We start from the raw sequence: 16,387 nt of genomic DNA, 5'->3' as shown, positions 1-16,387 counted from the left end.
GGTATCTGGCCTTAAAAAAGGTCAAGATTTTCATGGAGTCTAATGATTCTTAAATGATCTCTTCTTGACCTATTTTCTAGCTCATCTGTTCTTGACATCAGATATCTTAAATTTTCTTCTGTTTTTAATCTTTTGATTTTATTTTAATATTTTTCCTGTCTTGTAGGACCATTTATTACTGTTTGAACTATTCTAATTTTCAAGGAGTCGATTTATATGGTAAGGTTTATTATTTTCTCTTCTAATTTACTTATTTTTTCAGTACTTTTCTCAAGAGATTTTCATTTTTACCTAGATATTTATATAGTTCTAGTAAAAAATCCATTTTTCTTTTGAGTCTCTGCTTATAGTTTTACTTATTTCTTTTGGCGGATATCTGGATTTGCAATTATTTTTATACTGGCTAGCATTTTCTTTGATTTGTTCATCTCTCCAGCTTTAGTGCCTGAATTAGAGCTTTGGGCCAACATCAGGCTCTGCTCCTCGTTGCACTTTTGGGTGGGGCAGTCAGTCCTGCTTGGTCTTGCCATGGCTTCCCTTTGTTCTTGAATGGTTTTCTATCTCCTGGATCTTTGAGATTCAGAACACTGGAACTTCAGGGCACTATGTGATATCTTGGGACAGAGTGTTATGGGGCCTGGGCTGTCCCCAGCTAAGCCCCATAATACTGCTTCACGCAGCTTTTAAGTTAGTTTTAGGTATGTTTAGAAAATGAGTTATTTTTACACAAAAATGATTATCTTGGAATACCAAGTGTTTACCTCCTTGGGGCCTGATGTAAGTAATAATAAATAATAATTTATAAATGATATGTGATAAATAAGTAAATAATAAAAATAGCAAATGATAAACCTTGCGTTTGAAGATGGGGCCTACAATGGTGATACTGACAGTAAGTTATTTCTAATATAGGGAATATGTCATCCCTGGGGATGACATGATACTGAGTAAAATCCCACTGAATTCCTTCAATAATTGCAGTAACTAAAAAGCTTTTCTTTTAAGGAATAAGAAGACATGGGGCAATCCAAAAGTATCATTGAATTCTGCTACATTTGTTGGGAGCTGAAGATTGCCATGGTATTTCTGGGCTTTCATCGAAAGAGCACACTATTGTCTCATCTAATCTTTTTGCCTTAATCACTTTAAATGTACTGACAAGCACAATTGACCAATTAATAGTGCTTATGTTCTTGTTATATCATTTGTAATCCATGATCCTCTTTCTATTGTAAGGGCCTTTCAATTTTTCATGACTCAAAATGGAGGACATGCATAATGAATACAAATAGCAAATTGATTAAATGTAATGCACTTTCTATTGCTGGCTAGGTTTACGCCTGTTATTAATGACAGAAATCTAGCAAATTCTCATGAAAACACCAATGACATACAACTTTAAATGCAAGATGCTGGGACACTGGGGGTCTTAAATTTTCCTAATTACTGTGTAACAGCAGCCATTAATTTCCCAGATGGCCCCCTTTGTAAATAAGAACATTGGCAGGACTGCTTTGTCCAACTTTTTTATTTTTGGTGGTACAATAACCACCAAGAAACACATTTTTCTTTGCTACATTATATTCTGTTATATTTCATAAAAGATGCACTTGGGAAAAAAGCTGTCTTATGAACAAAACAAAAAGGACATCATGTGTAGGGAAAGAAAATTTATTTTTGGCTGAGATTATATGAATTTATTTGTAAATATATTTGTAAAGGGTTCAAAATATAGATTCCACATAGTAATAGCTGACACTTAGATGTAGATTTAAAGGTAGTTGTGCTTTTGTATATATATCACATAGCTTCAAAGGGACATTTAGCATACTAGTGTCAAAGAAGTGATATAACAAAACCTCTAAAAAATGAAATAAGATGAACCAGCTGAGATAAGTCGATAGTATATACTATGGAATGGAGAGGGCTTGATCTTTCTTGTCAGGTTGCAATCCTGGTCACTGAGGTAAATATCAACAGATCATTTTGCGTGGAGATGTCATGTTTTATATTCTACAACCATTTCTTTTCAATCAGTTGGAATATTTCCTGGTTATGAAATGTGTCTTCTTTGACATATTGGTATATATGGTGATTGGTTCATCTATTCTGGGATCTGAAAAAGAGTAAAACAGTCCATTGACAAATCTGCAAAGAAAAGTGCTAGAGTGGAGAGATTATTTTTGTGAGGCTCCTCATGTAATATTTATCTAACACCCACACCAAGCTGGCTGCTAGAAGTTTACTACTAATAAATTCTCCCTCTTCCACCATGAGCTGGCAAGAATTCAGAATGCTGCTAGTGGAAAGAGTGGGCAGCTATCTGCTTTGTTTGTGTACCTAGCAGTGCTATTGACCTAAGCACTGACAGTTAAGTATCAGTGATGATGATAAGCTGTGAGTGGGCAAAATTCCAAAAATTGGGAATGAAAAGGGACTGGTAACACCCTGCTGATAGCATCAACAACTGTTATTTTGGCAGAACCTAAATCAAGTCCAGTGGATTCCCTTGTCTGTCTTTGGGAGTTGTGCACATACATAACAGGCCTGGGACTCATTCAAACATGTTTAATTTGCTGTGTTAGGGTGACTTTCAAAGGTACTAACAGTGCCTATGATAAAAAATGTCAGATTTATGAACACTGGGCAAAAATGGATGCATTATGCAGTTCTAAGAAGGGAACAAAATTAACAGACTCTTTCTGATGAGTTTTTCACTCTACGGAGATGGAAGACAGATTTCTTGTTAAAATTTAGGAAATACACATACCCTCCTCCTCCACTGTCATATGTCTATGTGAGAGAATGAAGAATTCACAACTAGTTCTAAAAAAAGAGCCAAACTATAGAAAAAGAAATATACTAGCAAGCTTTGGAGTAAAATGCAGGTGGCACTCTTGACACAGTGAATAACTACAAAAAGGACCAGAGATGTGATTTCCTATGTTGGAGGTGGTGGTGGGGGCAATAGAAAAGTAAACAACTGAAAATAATTTTTGAAAGCTTTTAAGCACATTTAAAAAGGCAAATATGGGAACTGATTCTGAGCTGTCATATGTGAAAATCACTAGTGGAGAGACATCTTTTTCAAGGAATCTTGTTACAGTCAGACAGGACTAATCTTTGTGGAAATCATGTTTCCAAATAACAGAATTCTCAACTTGTCTTTTTCTTTTGAAGCCTAAATTCCTACATAAACTCTTGATTTCATTGTGCCCTTATTATTCAAAATTGATAAATAATTTTTGTAAAGTGAAATAAAATCCACATCCATTATATCGCAATGGTGTAATGGTTTTTAAAATTTTTTAAATTTGTTTTGTTTTTCCTTTAATTTATTTTTTATTTTTAGTTTGCAACACTCAGTTCCACAAGTTTTTGAGTTCCAAATTTTCTCCCCCTCCCTTTCCTCCTCCCTCACCCCTCAAGACGGCATGTAATCTGATTCGCGTTAAACTTATTTATACAATAGTCAAGTTGTAAAGAAGAATTGTAATGGAATGAATCATGAGAAAGAAGAAACAAAATCAAAAAAGAGAGCAAGTAGTTGGTATAATGGTTTTATATTTGGGTGAATACTATATTTTCAAATAAACTTGCTGAAACAAAAGGGGTGTGTGTGTGTGTGTGTGTGTAGGTTTGTGGGAACTACCTAAAGTACTAGGGTATATTGGTTCTTAGCTAAGATGCCCAGTTTGCCTAATGGACTGGCCTTTAAGATTTTTTCAATGAAAGGTGATACCCCTCTTAAATAAGCCTGCTTTGTAAACAGATGCAATCTTACTTTCTTGTCTATACTAACTCAAAGCTGTCTCATATATTTGCTACCACATTAAAAAATGTCCAACCAATGGATTCCATTGTGAGCCAGAATTCTAAACATGCAAATGAAAGCACCACTAATTAGCATTTCTTAAACCCTCAAAGGATATATGATACTCTAAGTAGAATAGTTGTTTAGGAAGCACTTGAGAATCGAATGACTGATCAAATTTATACTTGTAGTTGTGGAATCCTAAGCCCCCATAATATTCCTCCCAAAAGGGTTTTAACCAGAAAAAGGAGGGGCTTGTTTCTTCAAATTTCTTTTGTTGGGAAAGAAAGCAAAAAAAAATCATGCAATACTAAATCTTAGACATAGTCTGTGATTTGCTTCTCCATGGTTATTCATATTACTATCTAAGCATGTCTGTGAAATAGGCACATATGCATACATAAATGCTATTTGCTAAACTTAAAGGATAATTTTCATACATTTAACACAGAGAGGGTTTATAGAAGATAATCCTTTAAGATCATGCAACTCTTTACCACTACATGTAGCTATTAGATTTTTTATTTCACTAAACGTTTAGAAAATCAGCTCAAAACAGGACTACAACATTTGGTCACTTTTAGAAAAAGACTAAAAAAAAATACAATACATTGTCCCAAGTTACCTAACTGGCTCTTAGTGTTCAATGATAATAAGAACTGAAGAACTGTCATTTGACCACAGTATATTAGTTTAGAAGATTGAACTGAATCTGAACTGCATTATTTAATCTATACTTCTGTCATTCTTCAGAACAAGTAATTCTTGGTGTAGTGAGTAAAAAAAAAACAGTGAATGTGTTTGATACCAAAATGCCTTCAAATCTCCTTCTTTTGCCACCCAGGGAATCTAGGCAGCTATCACAGCTTGAAGGCGGGAGGCAGACTTGTCTACAATGACCATTTTATACTGTCTGTTAGTTTACATTATAGGCATCTGGTCTATGTTTAAAATGATAGCTGTAGTCAGAAAATCTGAATCTTGGATTCATTACTATCTGGAGTAAATAACTTAGAAATCTTGCCTCAAATACTCAGCTCTTATATGCCAATTATAAGAGTTAGGATCATGGGCTGAATGAGGTATAGTAAGAGAACTCCTTGAAAGAACTCTGCTCTATAAAGTGACAGTTTTGTACAATATTTGAGATAGTTATTAAAACAGACTGAAATGAATAAAGAAAAATTAAGAGGCCTTTAGATGACAACATATGGTAGAGATGTCAATTGGGCACTGCCTCGATTGATGTTAATAGCTTCATAATGATCCAGAAGATAAGCAGCCATTATGCTGACAAAGGTAGATTATATTAAATTGGGGGACACTATGAATATTAGCAAAAACTATTTAAAATAAACTTGAAACTGAAAATAGAAATTGTTCAATCAAAATATTGGATGAGGGGAGGGAGAACTGCATAAAGAACAGATATCCATGGAAAAGGAGAAATAGAGATAATAGGATGTCAAGAGAGAATGGGGAACTAAATGGAGCTAAATGGGGATGATTAAAAAAGTTCTTTATTGCAACTGAGTAGCCAAAAAGAAAAGCAAAGAAACAATTTATAGAAAAGTAAAGCACTGCACAAGGTAAAAATGGTAATGCTATGCCTGGCTATTGTGACTGTAATCATCCATAATAGCAAGATTTACTTAGTGGAACACCTGAGAGAGATAAAAGAGTTGATTTATGTATATATGGAGGGATATAGAGGTAGAGATGGCAGCACTAGAATGTCAAGGAGTTCTCAGGATGAAGGAATTCAAGCCAGCATCAGAGTAGTAATGGTGGAATAATGGAAGAGTTTCTGGCTAAGTAAAGGGACTCCAGGATTAAGCTTTGAGAAATTGTTCCTAGACAACACTTAGTCCTTGGACCAAGGAGAGGAGTCCTAAGATCGCTCATGACTTGGAACCAAGGAATAGCAGCAAGCTCTCCTTCAGTGAACCCAGAATTTAGGTGTGTCCAGTTTCTCTTTCACTCTGTAAGATCTCCTCTTTTTGGAGAGAGAGAAAGGAGCCAACTGGGGATCAGAGAACAGAAACCACAGGCTTGAGAGTGGACTGCAGTCCATGGAGGGGCATGCCAATGGGGTTGTCCTTGACCTTCTATCATGGCTACTTACTGGTTTCATCTCTGTCAAATTTAAAGTAATTAGTATATGGGACATTCTGTAATACTGGGAATGAGAGTGTAGCTTGCATATACGAAAGTGATGCCAAAGTTTTCTCTGGCTCTTGCCTTAGTTTCTTGGCTTCATCATGGAATCATACAACCTAAGAGTTAGATGTGACCTGAAACAAATCCCTTCTAAAATGTGACACGTCTTTGACAAGGAAAACATTTATGGAAAATGTACTGGCTCTGAAGTCAATGGACCTAGATTCAAATACTGCCTTTCATCACACAATGCCTATGTAATATTGGGAAAGTGAGCAGAACCAATAGAACATTATATACAATAACAGCAATATTGTTTTAAGAATGACTTTGAGTGAAGAAGTTATTTTGTCTATTATAAAATACCCAAATTAACTATAAAGGACGTATGAAGAAAAACGCTATATGCGTCCAGAGAAAGAACTAATAAATAGAAGTATATATAGAGTAATTTTACATGAATATACTTATTTGTGTCTAATGGCAGCCATCTCTAGGGCAGGGGATGAAGGGAAGGAAAAAAGAAAAAAAGAAATTTACATTATAATTTTGTTGCATATTTGAAATCAATAGCAAGTTGTGCATAGTACATTTGTAGTTTCATGTACAATCATCTTTTTTTTTGTACTACATTATGGAAATGCTTGTTTTAGTCCATACATTAAAAATAAAATAAATATTGGGAAAGTGATCTTACCTTCATGAGTCTCAGTTTCCTCATCTGTAAAATGAAGGGGTTGGACTAGATGGCCTCTGAAGTCCCTTCTAGCTCTGAATCTTGATCTTATGCTCTTATGGTTCTTAAACAAGTCTAATGATGGAGAGCCTATTCTCTGTTGAGGAAGTCCCTTCCACTACCAAAAAGCTTGGATTATGAGCAAGTTTTAAAAAAGATATTGAGCTGAAATGTTTCTCCCTGTATAGTATCCCTCTTTTTTCTATTCTGCTCTCCAGAGTCACACAGAAAAAAAATGCTCTTCTGTCACAGACTAGATCTTCAGATATTTGAAGATGCCTTTCAGATCTGCCCCTCGGTCAGATCACACCGAAACATTGTGTTCAGTTCACACTTTGGTGACAAGCTGACAAATTGGAGAATGTCTAGAAAAGAATGACCAGAAAGGTGAAGGAGCTCAAGATCATACCATTTTATGACTGGTTGAAGGACCTGGGAATGTTTAACAGAAGAGAAGACTTTGGGGAAGCATGATAACTATCTTCAAATATCTGAAAATGTGTCAGAAAAAAGAGGGAGGAAACGGGCTCTTCTTGATGCTAACCCTGCCTGATGTGGCTGCAGTCTACTATTCCAAGATTGCTGTACAGCATACCCCTTTGCATACTCAATGTTCCAGACAAACTGGACTACTTGGTGTTCATCAGATTTGGCGATCCATCTCCCACCTTTGTGCTTTTGCACAGGTTGTCTCCCATTATTAAAATCAACCCCCTTGTTTTGGTTTTTTAGAGTGACTAACTTCATTCAAGTTTCAGCTCATGTGCCGTCTCCGAAAGAAAACCCTTCCTGATTTCCTTAGCTGTTAGTGATTTCTCCCTGCTCTCATGGTCATGTAGTCCTTATCAAACATGATAATAAGATACGTAAAGTGCTTTGCAAACTATTAAGCATTATACAAGTGCTAGCGATTGCTCTTGTCTTTTTGTTTGTTTACATGTTATTTCCTTCCTATAGAATATAGGCTCCTGGTATCTCTTATACTTTGTCTTGGTAGCCCCTTCACATTGGCTTACACATAATAGGTGCTTAATAAATACTGGTTGGATTGTTTTGTTTCTTTCCTTCAGTATCAATTTCTGCTTTCTTTTTAAAAAAAACATGTCCAAGGGCATAGGCTCAGTTAATGTGGCATTAATGGGGATGTTTCTACCTTGTATGAGAGATATCTTCAATGCCAGAACAAAGGCTTCCACCACAGGTGTCAAAGATGATGCAGGACAATTCCTAGACAATTACACACACACACACACACACACACACACACAAACAGAGCCTGAAGTGAACATGAAAATTTTGACATGAGAAAGAGAACATAATTTGATAAAAAGTAATTAAAAATATCTAGAGAGAGTAAAATTATTTATTATGCTACACTGGAGCTAGAGAATGATACTTAAGATCATTTTCCCCTCAATAATTGAATGATTTACAAACATTACACCTATTACAAAATATTGTGATAAAACAAAGAATGGAAGCTCCTTTTTTTGTCCATAATGATAAAAATGAAAGCGTAGGGTAATGGAACAATTATTTGACAGTTAGGAAATAGAGATGTGACAAAAGGATTATCTAAATCTAATTTCTCCGATTCTGAACCTGAGGGGCCTAAGTTATACTATAGCTTTACATATCTTAAGTAGAGGTTCTTTGAACTAACAATCTTACAGACTTTAATTAGTGTAATTATGCACTGGGCATTAAAAATATCTCAAATAGATCACATCAGTGTTAATGAAATAAAAGAAGAGGCAGTTTAGAAAATAATCTTTCCCCATTATTTTCCAATCATTTTTAACACCAAGATAAGATTAGAAACCAACGATGGAAAGAGAAAGTGATCAAAGATAAAATCCCCCAAGTGCTACTGAAGAAACATTCCACCAGAATGCTGTGTAACAACATCTTAAGAAGAAATCTTTCCTTCAGAAGGAGAGTAGAAAGATGCTAATGTTGACACCTCTAGAAAAGTCTAGAGCCTTAAAGTACAATAAATTGATGGGTAAATTTCATTACCCATGAGGTTTGGAATCAAAGCTGTCTTTTCTTCAGTCTTGGTTCTCTGCACATGCTACCTTCCTTTAGTGAGGGTTTCTTTGTTAATAAGATATCATTGTATAGCTCTACCCATTCACCTGCACAGCACAGGGCAAGTTAAACAGACACTATGGCAACAAAGGTGTTATTTTTATGTGGAAATGAAACTACTGAACCATTCAATGTCACTAGTCCATGTGCTTTGAATTGCTTTTCGAGTAGTTGGGATGTGATCATAACCACAAAATTAGCTGCCAAGATAAAGCCTCTGAAAATGTTCCTATTAACTCTGTAAACACAATCCAACTTGATACCTATGACTCTCCAAACAACTCAAAACCTCAAAGCCTATCAAGGTTTGGTTTTGAAGAATTTCAAATGGTGAGTATCAATGCAATATACAGGGCTCTTTACCATTTCAGTAATAAGTTATCTCTATATGTAACTTTAGATAAAATAGTAACTTCTAATGTGCTCTCCTGGTAATAATATTGCAAAACAACACAAAAGGCAATAAATGGTACAATTTCTTAAAGTCCAAATCTGGCAAACTACAGTATCTTTCTCATACTGAAGGTATTACAACTTTGTAAAAATGCCATTAGGAAGACAGAGCCTCTTTCCTAAATGCCCTGAAATTCATGTCCTTTTTAATTGCCTAGAATTCATGTCAGTTGTGTGAAAAAGCTATAAACATACACAATCATAAAAACACATTTAGACACCCTGAACAAAATCAATGCCATATTATTTTAGTTTATTATTCCTAGTAGAGCACACATTGGTCTTCTTGCGTTGGTATTTATTTATACCAAAGAACTGAAAGAACATAAATGCCACACTTGGGATACCACTAATGCTAGAATCGAGTATAATACATACAGCTTCTGCCTTAATTTAAAAAACTAAGGCAGTGTTTAGGAATCATCTTCACATAATATGGGACAAAGCTGAAGGTCATTGTATTATTCATAAAAATGTGGATAAGGATTAAAAAATTATGGTTCATGAGACATGAGGAACTGTTAGTTTGCATAAATAGTTTTTTTCTATCTTGTGGGGAAATAAATATCCGGGGAAAGAACGTGCCCAGTTCCCTCGGCTTTGTTATTCTTCTCTCTTTGGAACCTCTAATAGCTTTATTCAAGAGGTTCTCTGCTATTCAAAACTTTGCTGCTCTTATGAAAAATTAATGATTGCTTTTTGCTCAACAGAAAGCCTCCTTATTCTGTACCTGATTAACAAAGAAGCCTTAGTACAGAAGTGAGATACTCGGCAGGAGAGGCTTCTCTCACACCAACACATTGAAGGCAATGAGAAAATAGCCCCTGTTAGCTCAAGGACACCAGGTAGGCAGACCATGTGCATCCCGGTACACACTGTCTGACAAGAAATGCATCTTGAACAAAGGGAAATGTCAACAAAAATAGTCAGACACTAACAGCAGGATACCCCCACACCGTGCCCACTGGCTGTTCGATGCCTGCAGCAAGAAGAAGTGCAATGTTATATTTGCTAGCTATTGTTCTGGAAACAGCCTGGGGGTTAACAGGTGAGTGCAGTGCTCCCATATGCAATTTACAAAAAGCAAAATAGAGAGGACCTTTTTGGTAAAGACCTGAACGCTTAGAAATCACTTTTGAAAACATGAAAGCCTGGTATTGCATCATTATAAAAGATACTGAGTTTAAGTGGTGCAGAGCCAGGAGTAATTGTTTCAAAAATGATTTACAAAGGAAAAGAGGGTAGACTTATAAGGGTATAAAACTTTAAATCCTTGGGCTACATACACACACATGTGTACATATAGCAACACTTAATTTCTGATGGTGGCCAAGAATTAAATCACCCTTTTATCCCTGATAAGATATGACTATGAATGATATTGGTCATGAGGGCAGTACAGTAAGAACTGAAGACATCATTTTATTTATCCCTGGAGGTGACAGCTATGCTTTACTTTCCCAACCCTTTCTGGAGTTGGTAAAGGCTGGGGTGACAAGAAGGTAAGAAAGTTGAATCTGGGAATCTGAAGGAGTTGGTTGGACCTACTAGTACAGTGTTACATACACATTTAGTATAAAAAAGCCTTTAGAGTAAACACAGTTCTAGAGAGGTTAAAAGCCTGAAATGACAGATGTGTAGTCATTTTCTAGCTGTGCATTTTATTTCTGCAATATTTTTACTTATCTTTCAGGATTTTTATTGCCATATGCAAATGCATAAGACAATATGGTTAGAGAGATGATTAGAGGATAAGCTGTCTTTTCATTTGAAAACAGTTGTAAAAGGGGAAATATCTCCTGCTGTTTTTCCTTAACTAAAAAAAATATTAAGTATGTGAAAAATGATATTTAAGTAGCTTAATACTATTTTAGAAATGATTTTGAGAATATATTCAAATAGATAAGAATTGTATTCAGAAGATTATGAGAATAACCACAAAAATAAAATCTCAAAAGCTCTTCAATTAAAAACAAAAATCAATACTTACTTTAAAATCTATTCCAAGGATTTCGCCACTGTCAACTTTTATTATCAGATATCCAAAAATCATTGCCATAATATCAAAAACTTCATTACAACATAAAAATAGAGTTTGGTCCTCAAGTAAAACAGTATAAATATTCCTAAGAAGGCATTTTTTTCCTCTTGGGGACATGGCAATTAGCGAACAAAACTATACATGTATATGCACATATATGTATATATATCTATATCTAATCTATCTGTCTGTCTCGTTCATCTCCTGGCTCTCATGAAGATGTAATAAGTAGCACGGTCACTTCAATAAGGATGAGAGGAAAGGAACTATTCAACTTGTGATTTTCAGTGGCACTTGTAAGTGCCAATGTTCAACGTCTTGATCACTGTGTTTTATTTTTTCCTATTCAATTACTTTATCAAATAATGGCAAATCAGACTCAGAACAATTTGATTCTACATAATACTTTATATTATATTTTAGAAAATGATTTAGAATAATGTAATTTAATAACCTAAAAACCTTAAATGAGAAAGATAAAATTATGACTTTCATAACTTATTGGTACATTATTTGGTTTCTTTGAATCGCATAGATAACAACCATTTTATATAAATAAACCATTTATATAAATCTGTAAAGACTTTTACCTCTTGAACTGTTTGGTCTTCCTTTTCAGTTTCAGTTCACTTCCGATTTTTCTATCACTTCCCAAACTTCTCTTAGTACCAGCTCATCAAAAGGACATGACCACAGGAGGAAGCACTGTCCTGATCATTTTTAAAATATCATTGTTTAACTGATCACACAAGAGATAACTGCCAGCCTAGCACTAAAATCTTCATAGATCTAGTTTGGAAAGAAACCTTAGGGATCTTGTATACCATATACTGTCATATTTTGTTTTTAAATGGATTAGTTGTCACCTTAGACTCATTCTCCCCTCTCCCTGCTCCAGATGGAGTTTGGAGAATTACATTATAAAAATCTTTTGTTCTCTAAAGTGCACTTTGACTTAAAGAGGCTTTTTTTGCTGCTTTGGGCCAAGAACTCAATTTAGTTTTTATAATAGTTCACAACTGACGTATTATTTCTGACTGATTTACTATTTATTTCTTTATCATATTTACAAGACAGTAAGCTCCTTGAGGATGTCTTATTCATTCCCTGGTACCAGGACAAGGTCTTACACGCAATAGTTGCTTGTAAATATTTGCAGAAAAGATGAATAATTTTTAATAAATAAATTAGTCATAGGACCTTAGATCTGAAGCTGGAAGGAATCTTAGAGATCATCTAGTCCAACCCTTTCATTTTAAAGATGAGGAATGAGGCCTAGAGAAGTTAAATGATTAGCCCATGTTCACACAGTTACTAAGTATAGGGTAGGATTGGAACACGGTCCTATGATTCAAAGTCAGCACTCTTTCCACTTCCTTGTGGTGCCACTGAGTGGATCTACCGGTGGCAAGCAATGACAAATGTCTAAACTTCTATTATTTTGCTTCACAGAATAAGGGCTAAGGGGATATAGAGGAAAGAGGGCTTCGTTCCGGTAGGGGGATCAGCTTTAAATTCTGGCTTTCCTACTTAATAAGTGTGTCACCTTGAGCAGATTATTTCCCTCTCTGGATGTCTATTTCCTCGTCTGTAAAATGAAGGGATTGGATTGATGATCTTTTAGGTTCCTTCCAGTTCTAAGTCCTATGCAACTTAGGGAAAATATTGGAAAAAATGGAAAAAGCCAAAGAATCTATCTAGAATCTCCCTATGAACCTGAGTTGGAATGACTCATTTATGATTAAGAAAAAGGTCTAACGAGGAAAAAAAATCCCCTTTAGGAAGCAGAAATCAGTTTTGAAACTAAGCTAGAAATAAAAGTGGTAAATAAACAGAAATGATTTGGACTTTGAGACAGTGTTGGTTAAATTTATTTGTACCAGTTTATTTTCTACCAAAGCATGAGCTTGCCATCATAGATTAACACAATGAATTCATTTCGCACCCTTCATGAAAATACATAATACATGGGATATTAGAGCTAGTCTATGATTCTCCTTTTCCACCCTCCTCTCTTTACCGATAAGGAAACTAGTGAGTAGAGCACTGGCCCTGGAGTCAGGAGGACCTGAGTTCAAATCCCACCTCAAACACTTGACACACTTACTAGCTCTGTGACCTTGGGCAAGTCACTTAACCCCAATTACCCTGCCTTCCCCCTCAAAAAAATGGAAAAAAAATAAGGAAACTAGCTCCCACAGGAGGGGAAAAAAAAGAAAAACACTTTGAAGAAAAGCTTTTGAAATGCTTGCCATTTTTGTGGCCAGTCAGTATGAAAGCATTTCTAGAGGACATGGTACCGTGGAAATAGAAGTGAATTCTGGCTTCCCATTTATTACTTCTTTGTGATCTTGGGCAAGTGAGTTAACCTCTCCTTAGGTCTCAGGTTCTCCAACTATAAAATGAAAGGGTTGGATCAGAAGACCTCAGAAAGTTCACTTCTAGTTCTAACTTCTCATCTTAATATCTTATGTTTTGTGTAAATAAAATTTTTATTGTTATTTCTAATATAGAATATTTTACTTTTTATGCTTTGTATTAAGGTGACTTTCTAGGGCAGCTAGTGGATAGAGTGCCAAGCTTGGAATATGGAAGATTTTGCTTCCTGAGTTCAAATCTGGCCTCAGATACTTATTAGCTGTATGACCTGGGGCAAGTCACTTAACCCTGGTTGCCTCAGTTTCTTTATCTGCCAAATGAGCTGGAGAAGGAAATGGCAAAAGATACTTCAGTATCTTTGTCAAGAAAACCCCAAGTGGGGTCACTTAGAGTAGGATATGACTGAAAAAAAATGAATGAAACTGACTTTCTAGGGTTTTATTCATTTGGTCAAGCACTTTTCTTTATCACATGACTTTGTTGCTATTATTTAGTTAAATAAATACTTGTGAACATTTAAGCAAGCATTTTCAAAGCTTTCACTCCAAATATCTTTTCTCTCTTTCCCTTTCCTTTCACATTCTCCCTCATTTCACTTTATTAATGTTGGTTTTTCTAAAGCTGGACAAAGTAAGGTGGGATCTGAATCTGACTCATTATGTATGTCTATTCTTTAAAGGATGGCAAGCAAAGGTTTTGAAAGGGAATAATGGCCAAAATAATGGTGCCCCCACCCCCACCAATATTTTAACATAACAGATATGAACAACATAGCTTTTTTCCCCACCCACTCCTAATCAAGCATTTTATAAAATGTAGCCCAGAGGAAAATGAAAGGCATCAGTAAGTTTTGGCAAAAGACTTAGCAAAATTGGATGCAATAAATACAAAAGCAGTTGAGGATGGCAAATGCGTATAGGTAACAAGGGAGGGAATTTTAGAGAAGTAAGTCAAAGTTATCTTTCAGTTCCAAAGCTTCAGAAGAAGGAGACTTCAGTATAACAAGCATGAGCAATAGGAAGACTAGCCAATGAGGGCCTAGTCCTTAGAACATGCAAAGGTTATGCCCTTTCTCGTGCGTTATACAGAATGTGGGCAATATTCTCTTCCTCCTATCAATCCAACATGGGGAGTCAGTTCCTGGCCATGGATGACTATGGAATGATGAAAAGTTTTCTGTTAGCTAAGGACCCCAAAGGACTAAAGGTTCAGTATAGGATGAGCATACAAAAGATTTGAAGGATGTTTTCTCACCTATCAGCTTTTGAGTGAGGAAGACTGCTAAGAGCCACTAATAGGGGAAAGGCAATGGGCCCTATCTCCTACCTGGCAGACACATGACTGTGGATGGATGACACCTTTGTTTCTTGTCTCTTTGTGTTTATTCCTTTCTGGTTATAGGTGCCTGAGTATCTGGAGACAAAATGGACCAAAAGTTTCAAAGTTTGGAAGACCAATCAGAGAGCTAGCAACTAAAGTTAGAAGCAGTGTCCTAAGCTGGTAGCAGCAGTAGCTGGGTCTGGTGAAGATCAAGCCTTGAGAAATGACCTGCTTGACTCTGCTCACCTGTGAAGTAATCCAGTAGCTGAGGCACAGTTTTGCAGTTGAGGGAGTGACTCATCCGATAGTGATAGCATACTTAAAAGTGAACTTTATGGGGACTCTGAGCAGAAAAAAAAAAAAAAACAAACAAACCAAAAAACTACCAGGAAGTTCCTCGAGGCCACATGTGGTCCTTACATGGGTGCTTCAGCGCCTTTGTCATTCAAGTGTGAGCCCACTCTCCCCAGGAATCTTGTGTGTATATGGGGTATGAGGAAAGTTCCCCTCCTGGTTAGGGGGGATGTTTCTATAAAAACTGTCCTTTCAATAGCTGCAGAATAATTATCCCCTTATAAAAGCTAATTAACTTTAACTGATATCAATTAATCAATATTGGTGAGAGCACACTGGATAGGGACTTGAATGATAAAATTAGAAAACTCCAAGTCCTTCAGAGTAACCCCTGAAATCCTAAGGGGAGCAACCCTCTGGGGACCAACCTGTGCTAGTGTGGCATTGGGAGAGTGAGCTTGAGGGGAGGCATGAGACATTTAGTATAATTTGTCAGTGATATGAAGAGAAAAAAAAAACTTCTGTCCTCAAGGTGTTTACATTCCATTGAAGGGAAACAAAAATAATGAAATATAAAATACACAAAACAAATATGATGTAATTTGCAGGGGAGGGAGAACACTAGCAATTGAGGGAGGGAATCAGGAAAGGTCTCCTGTAACACATGGTACTTGAGCAACTAAATGAGACCAGTTGTACACAGGAGAGATCCATGCTGGAGGTGACACAATTGTGAGGGAGTTGAGGGACCTATCACAAGGTATCTGAAGGACAGGATGATAAAAAAAAAGGCATAGCAAGCTTTAATGGGAGCAAAGTAGTCTAAGATACAGATGAAAGGAGGGATAACAACTCAGAAAAGAGGGTAAGTGTTTGAAGGCTAAGAGAGAGGAGAGGAAATACAGGAGAATAACAAGTCAGTTTGCTCAAACATGCAGTGTGTGAGGGAAAGTAATGCAAAATCAATTTAGAAAAATGGGTTAGATACTTGAAGTACTTTAAAGCAACAGTAATTTTAAGTAATGGAAAGCAATGATAGTTTAAAGTAACAATATGAAAGGATGCCAAGAAGCCCTACTCTAATGCCTCATCGTGGCCC

The 16,387-nt window shown here is 36.0% G+C and overlaps 1 long non-coding RNA gene across 2 annotated transcripts in view; it reads right to left on the bottom strand.

Annotated features, from left to right (window-relative positions):
* Window positions 1-1,655: 1,655 nt before the first annotated feature.
* The window catches only part of LOC118840883, a 51,201-nt gene continuing 36,469 nt past the window's right edge, over window positions 1,656-16,387 (bottom strand). Inside the window, exons 1-3 of one of the 2 annotated variants that reach the window (XR_005009829.1) lie at window positions 15,001-15,089; window positions 7,864-7,937; window positions 1,656-2,116 (exon numbers count right to left, since the gene is read on the bottom strand). This is a non-coding gene — a long non-coding RNA (uncharacterized LOC118840883). Of the gene's footprint in view, window positions 2,117-7,863; window positions 7,938-15,000; window positions 15,090-16,387 lie in introns of those variants that run through there. The other variant, XR_005009830.1, reaches the window with a different exon arrangement.

The sequence above is a fragment of the Trichosurus vulpecula genome, chromosome 3 (genome assembly GCF_011100635.1).
Source record: "Trichosurus vulpecula isolate mTriVul1 chromosome 3, mTriVul1.pri, whole genome shotgun sequence".
Classification (NCBI taxonomy): Eukaryota; Metazoa; Chordata; class Mammalia; order Diprotodontia; family Phalangeridae; genus Trichosurus; species Trichosurus vulpecula.
The sequence above is the reverse complement of the archived record's forward strand: the minus strand, read 5'-3'. Positions and strand labels throughout refer to the sequence as shown.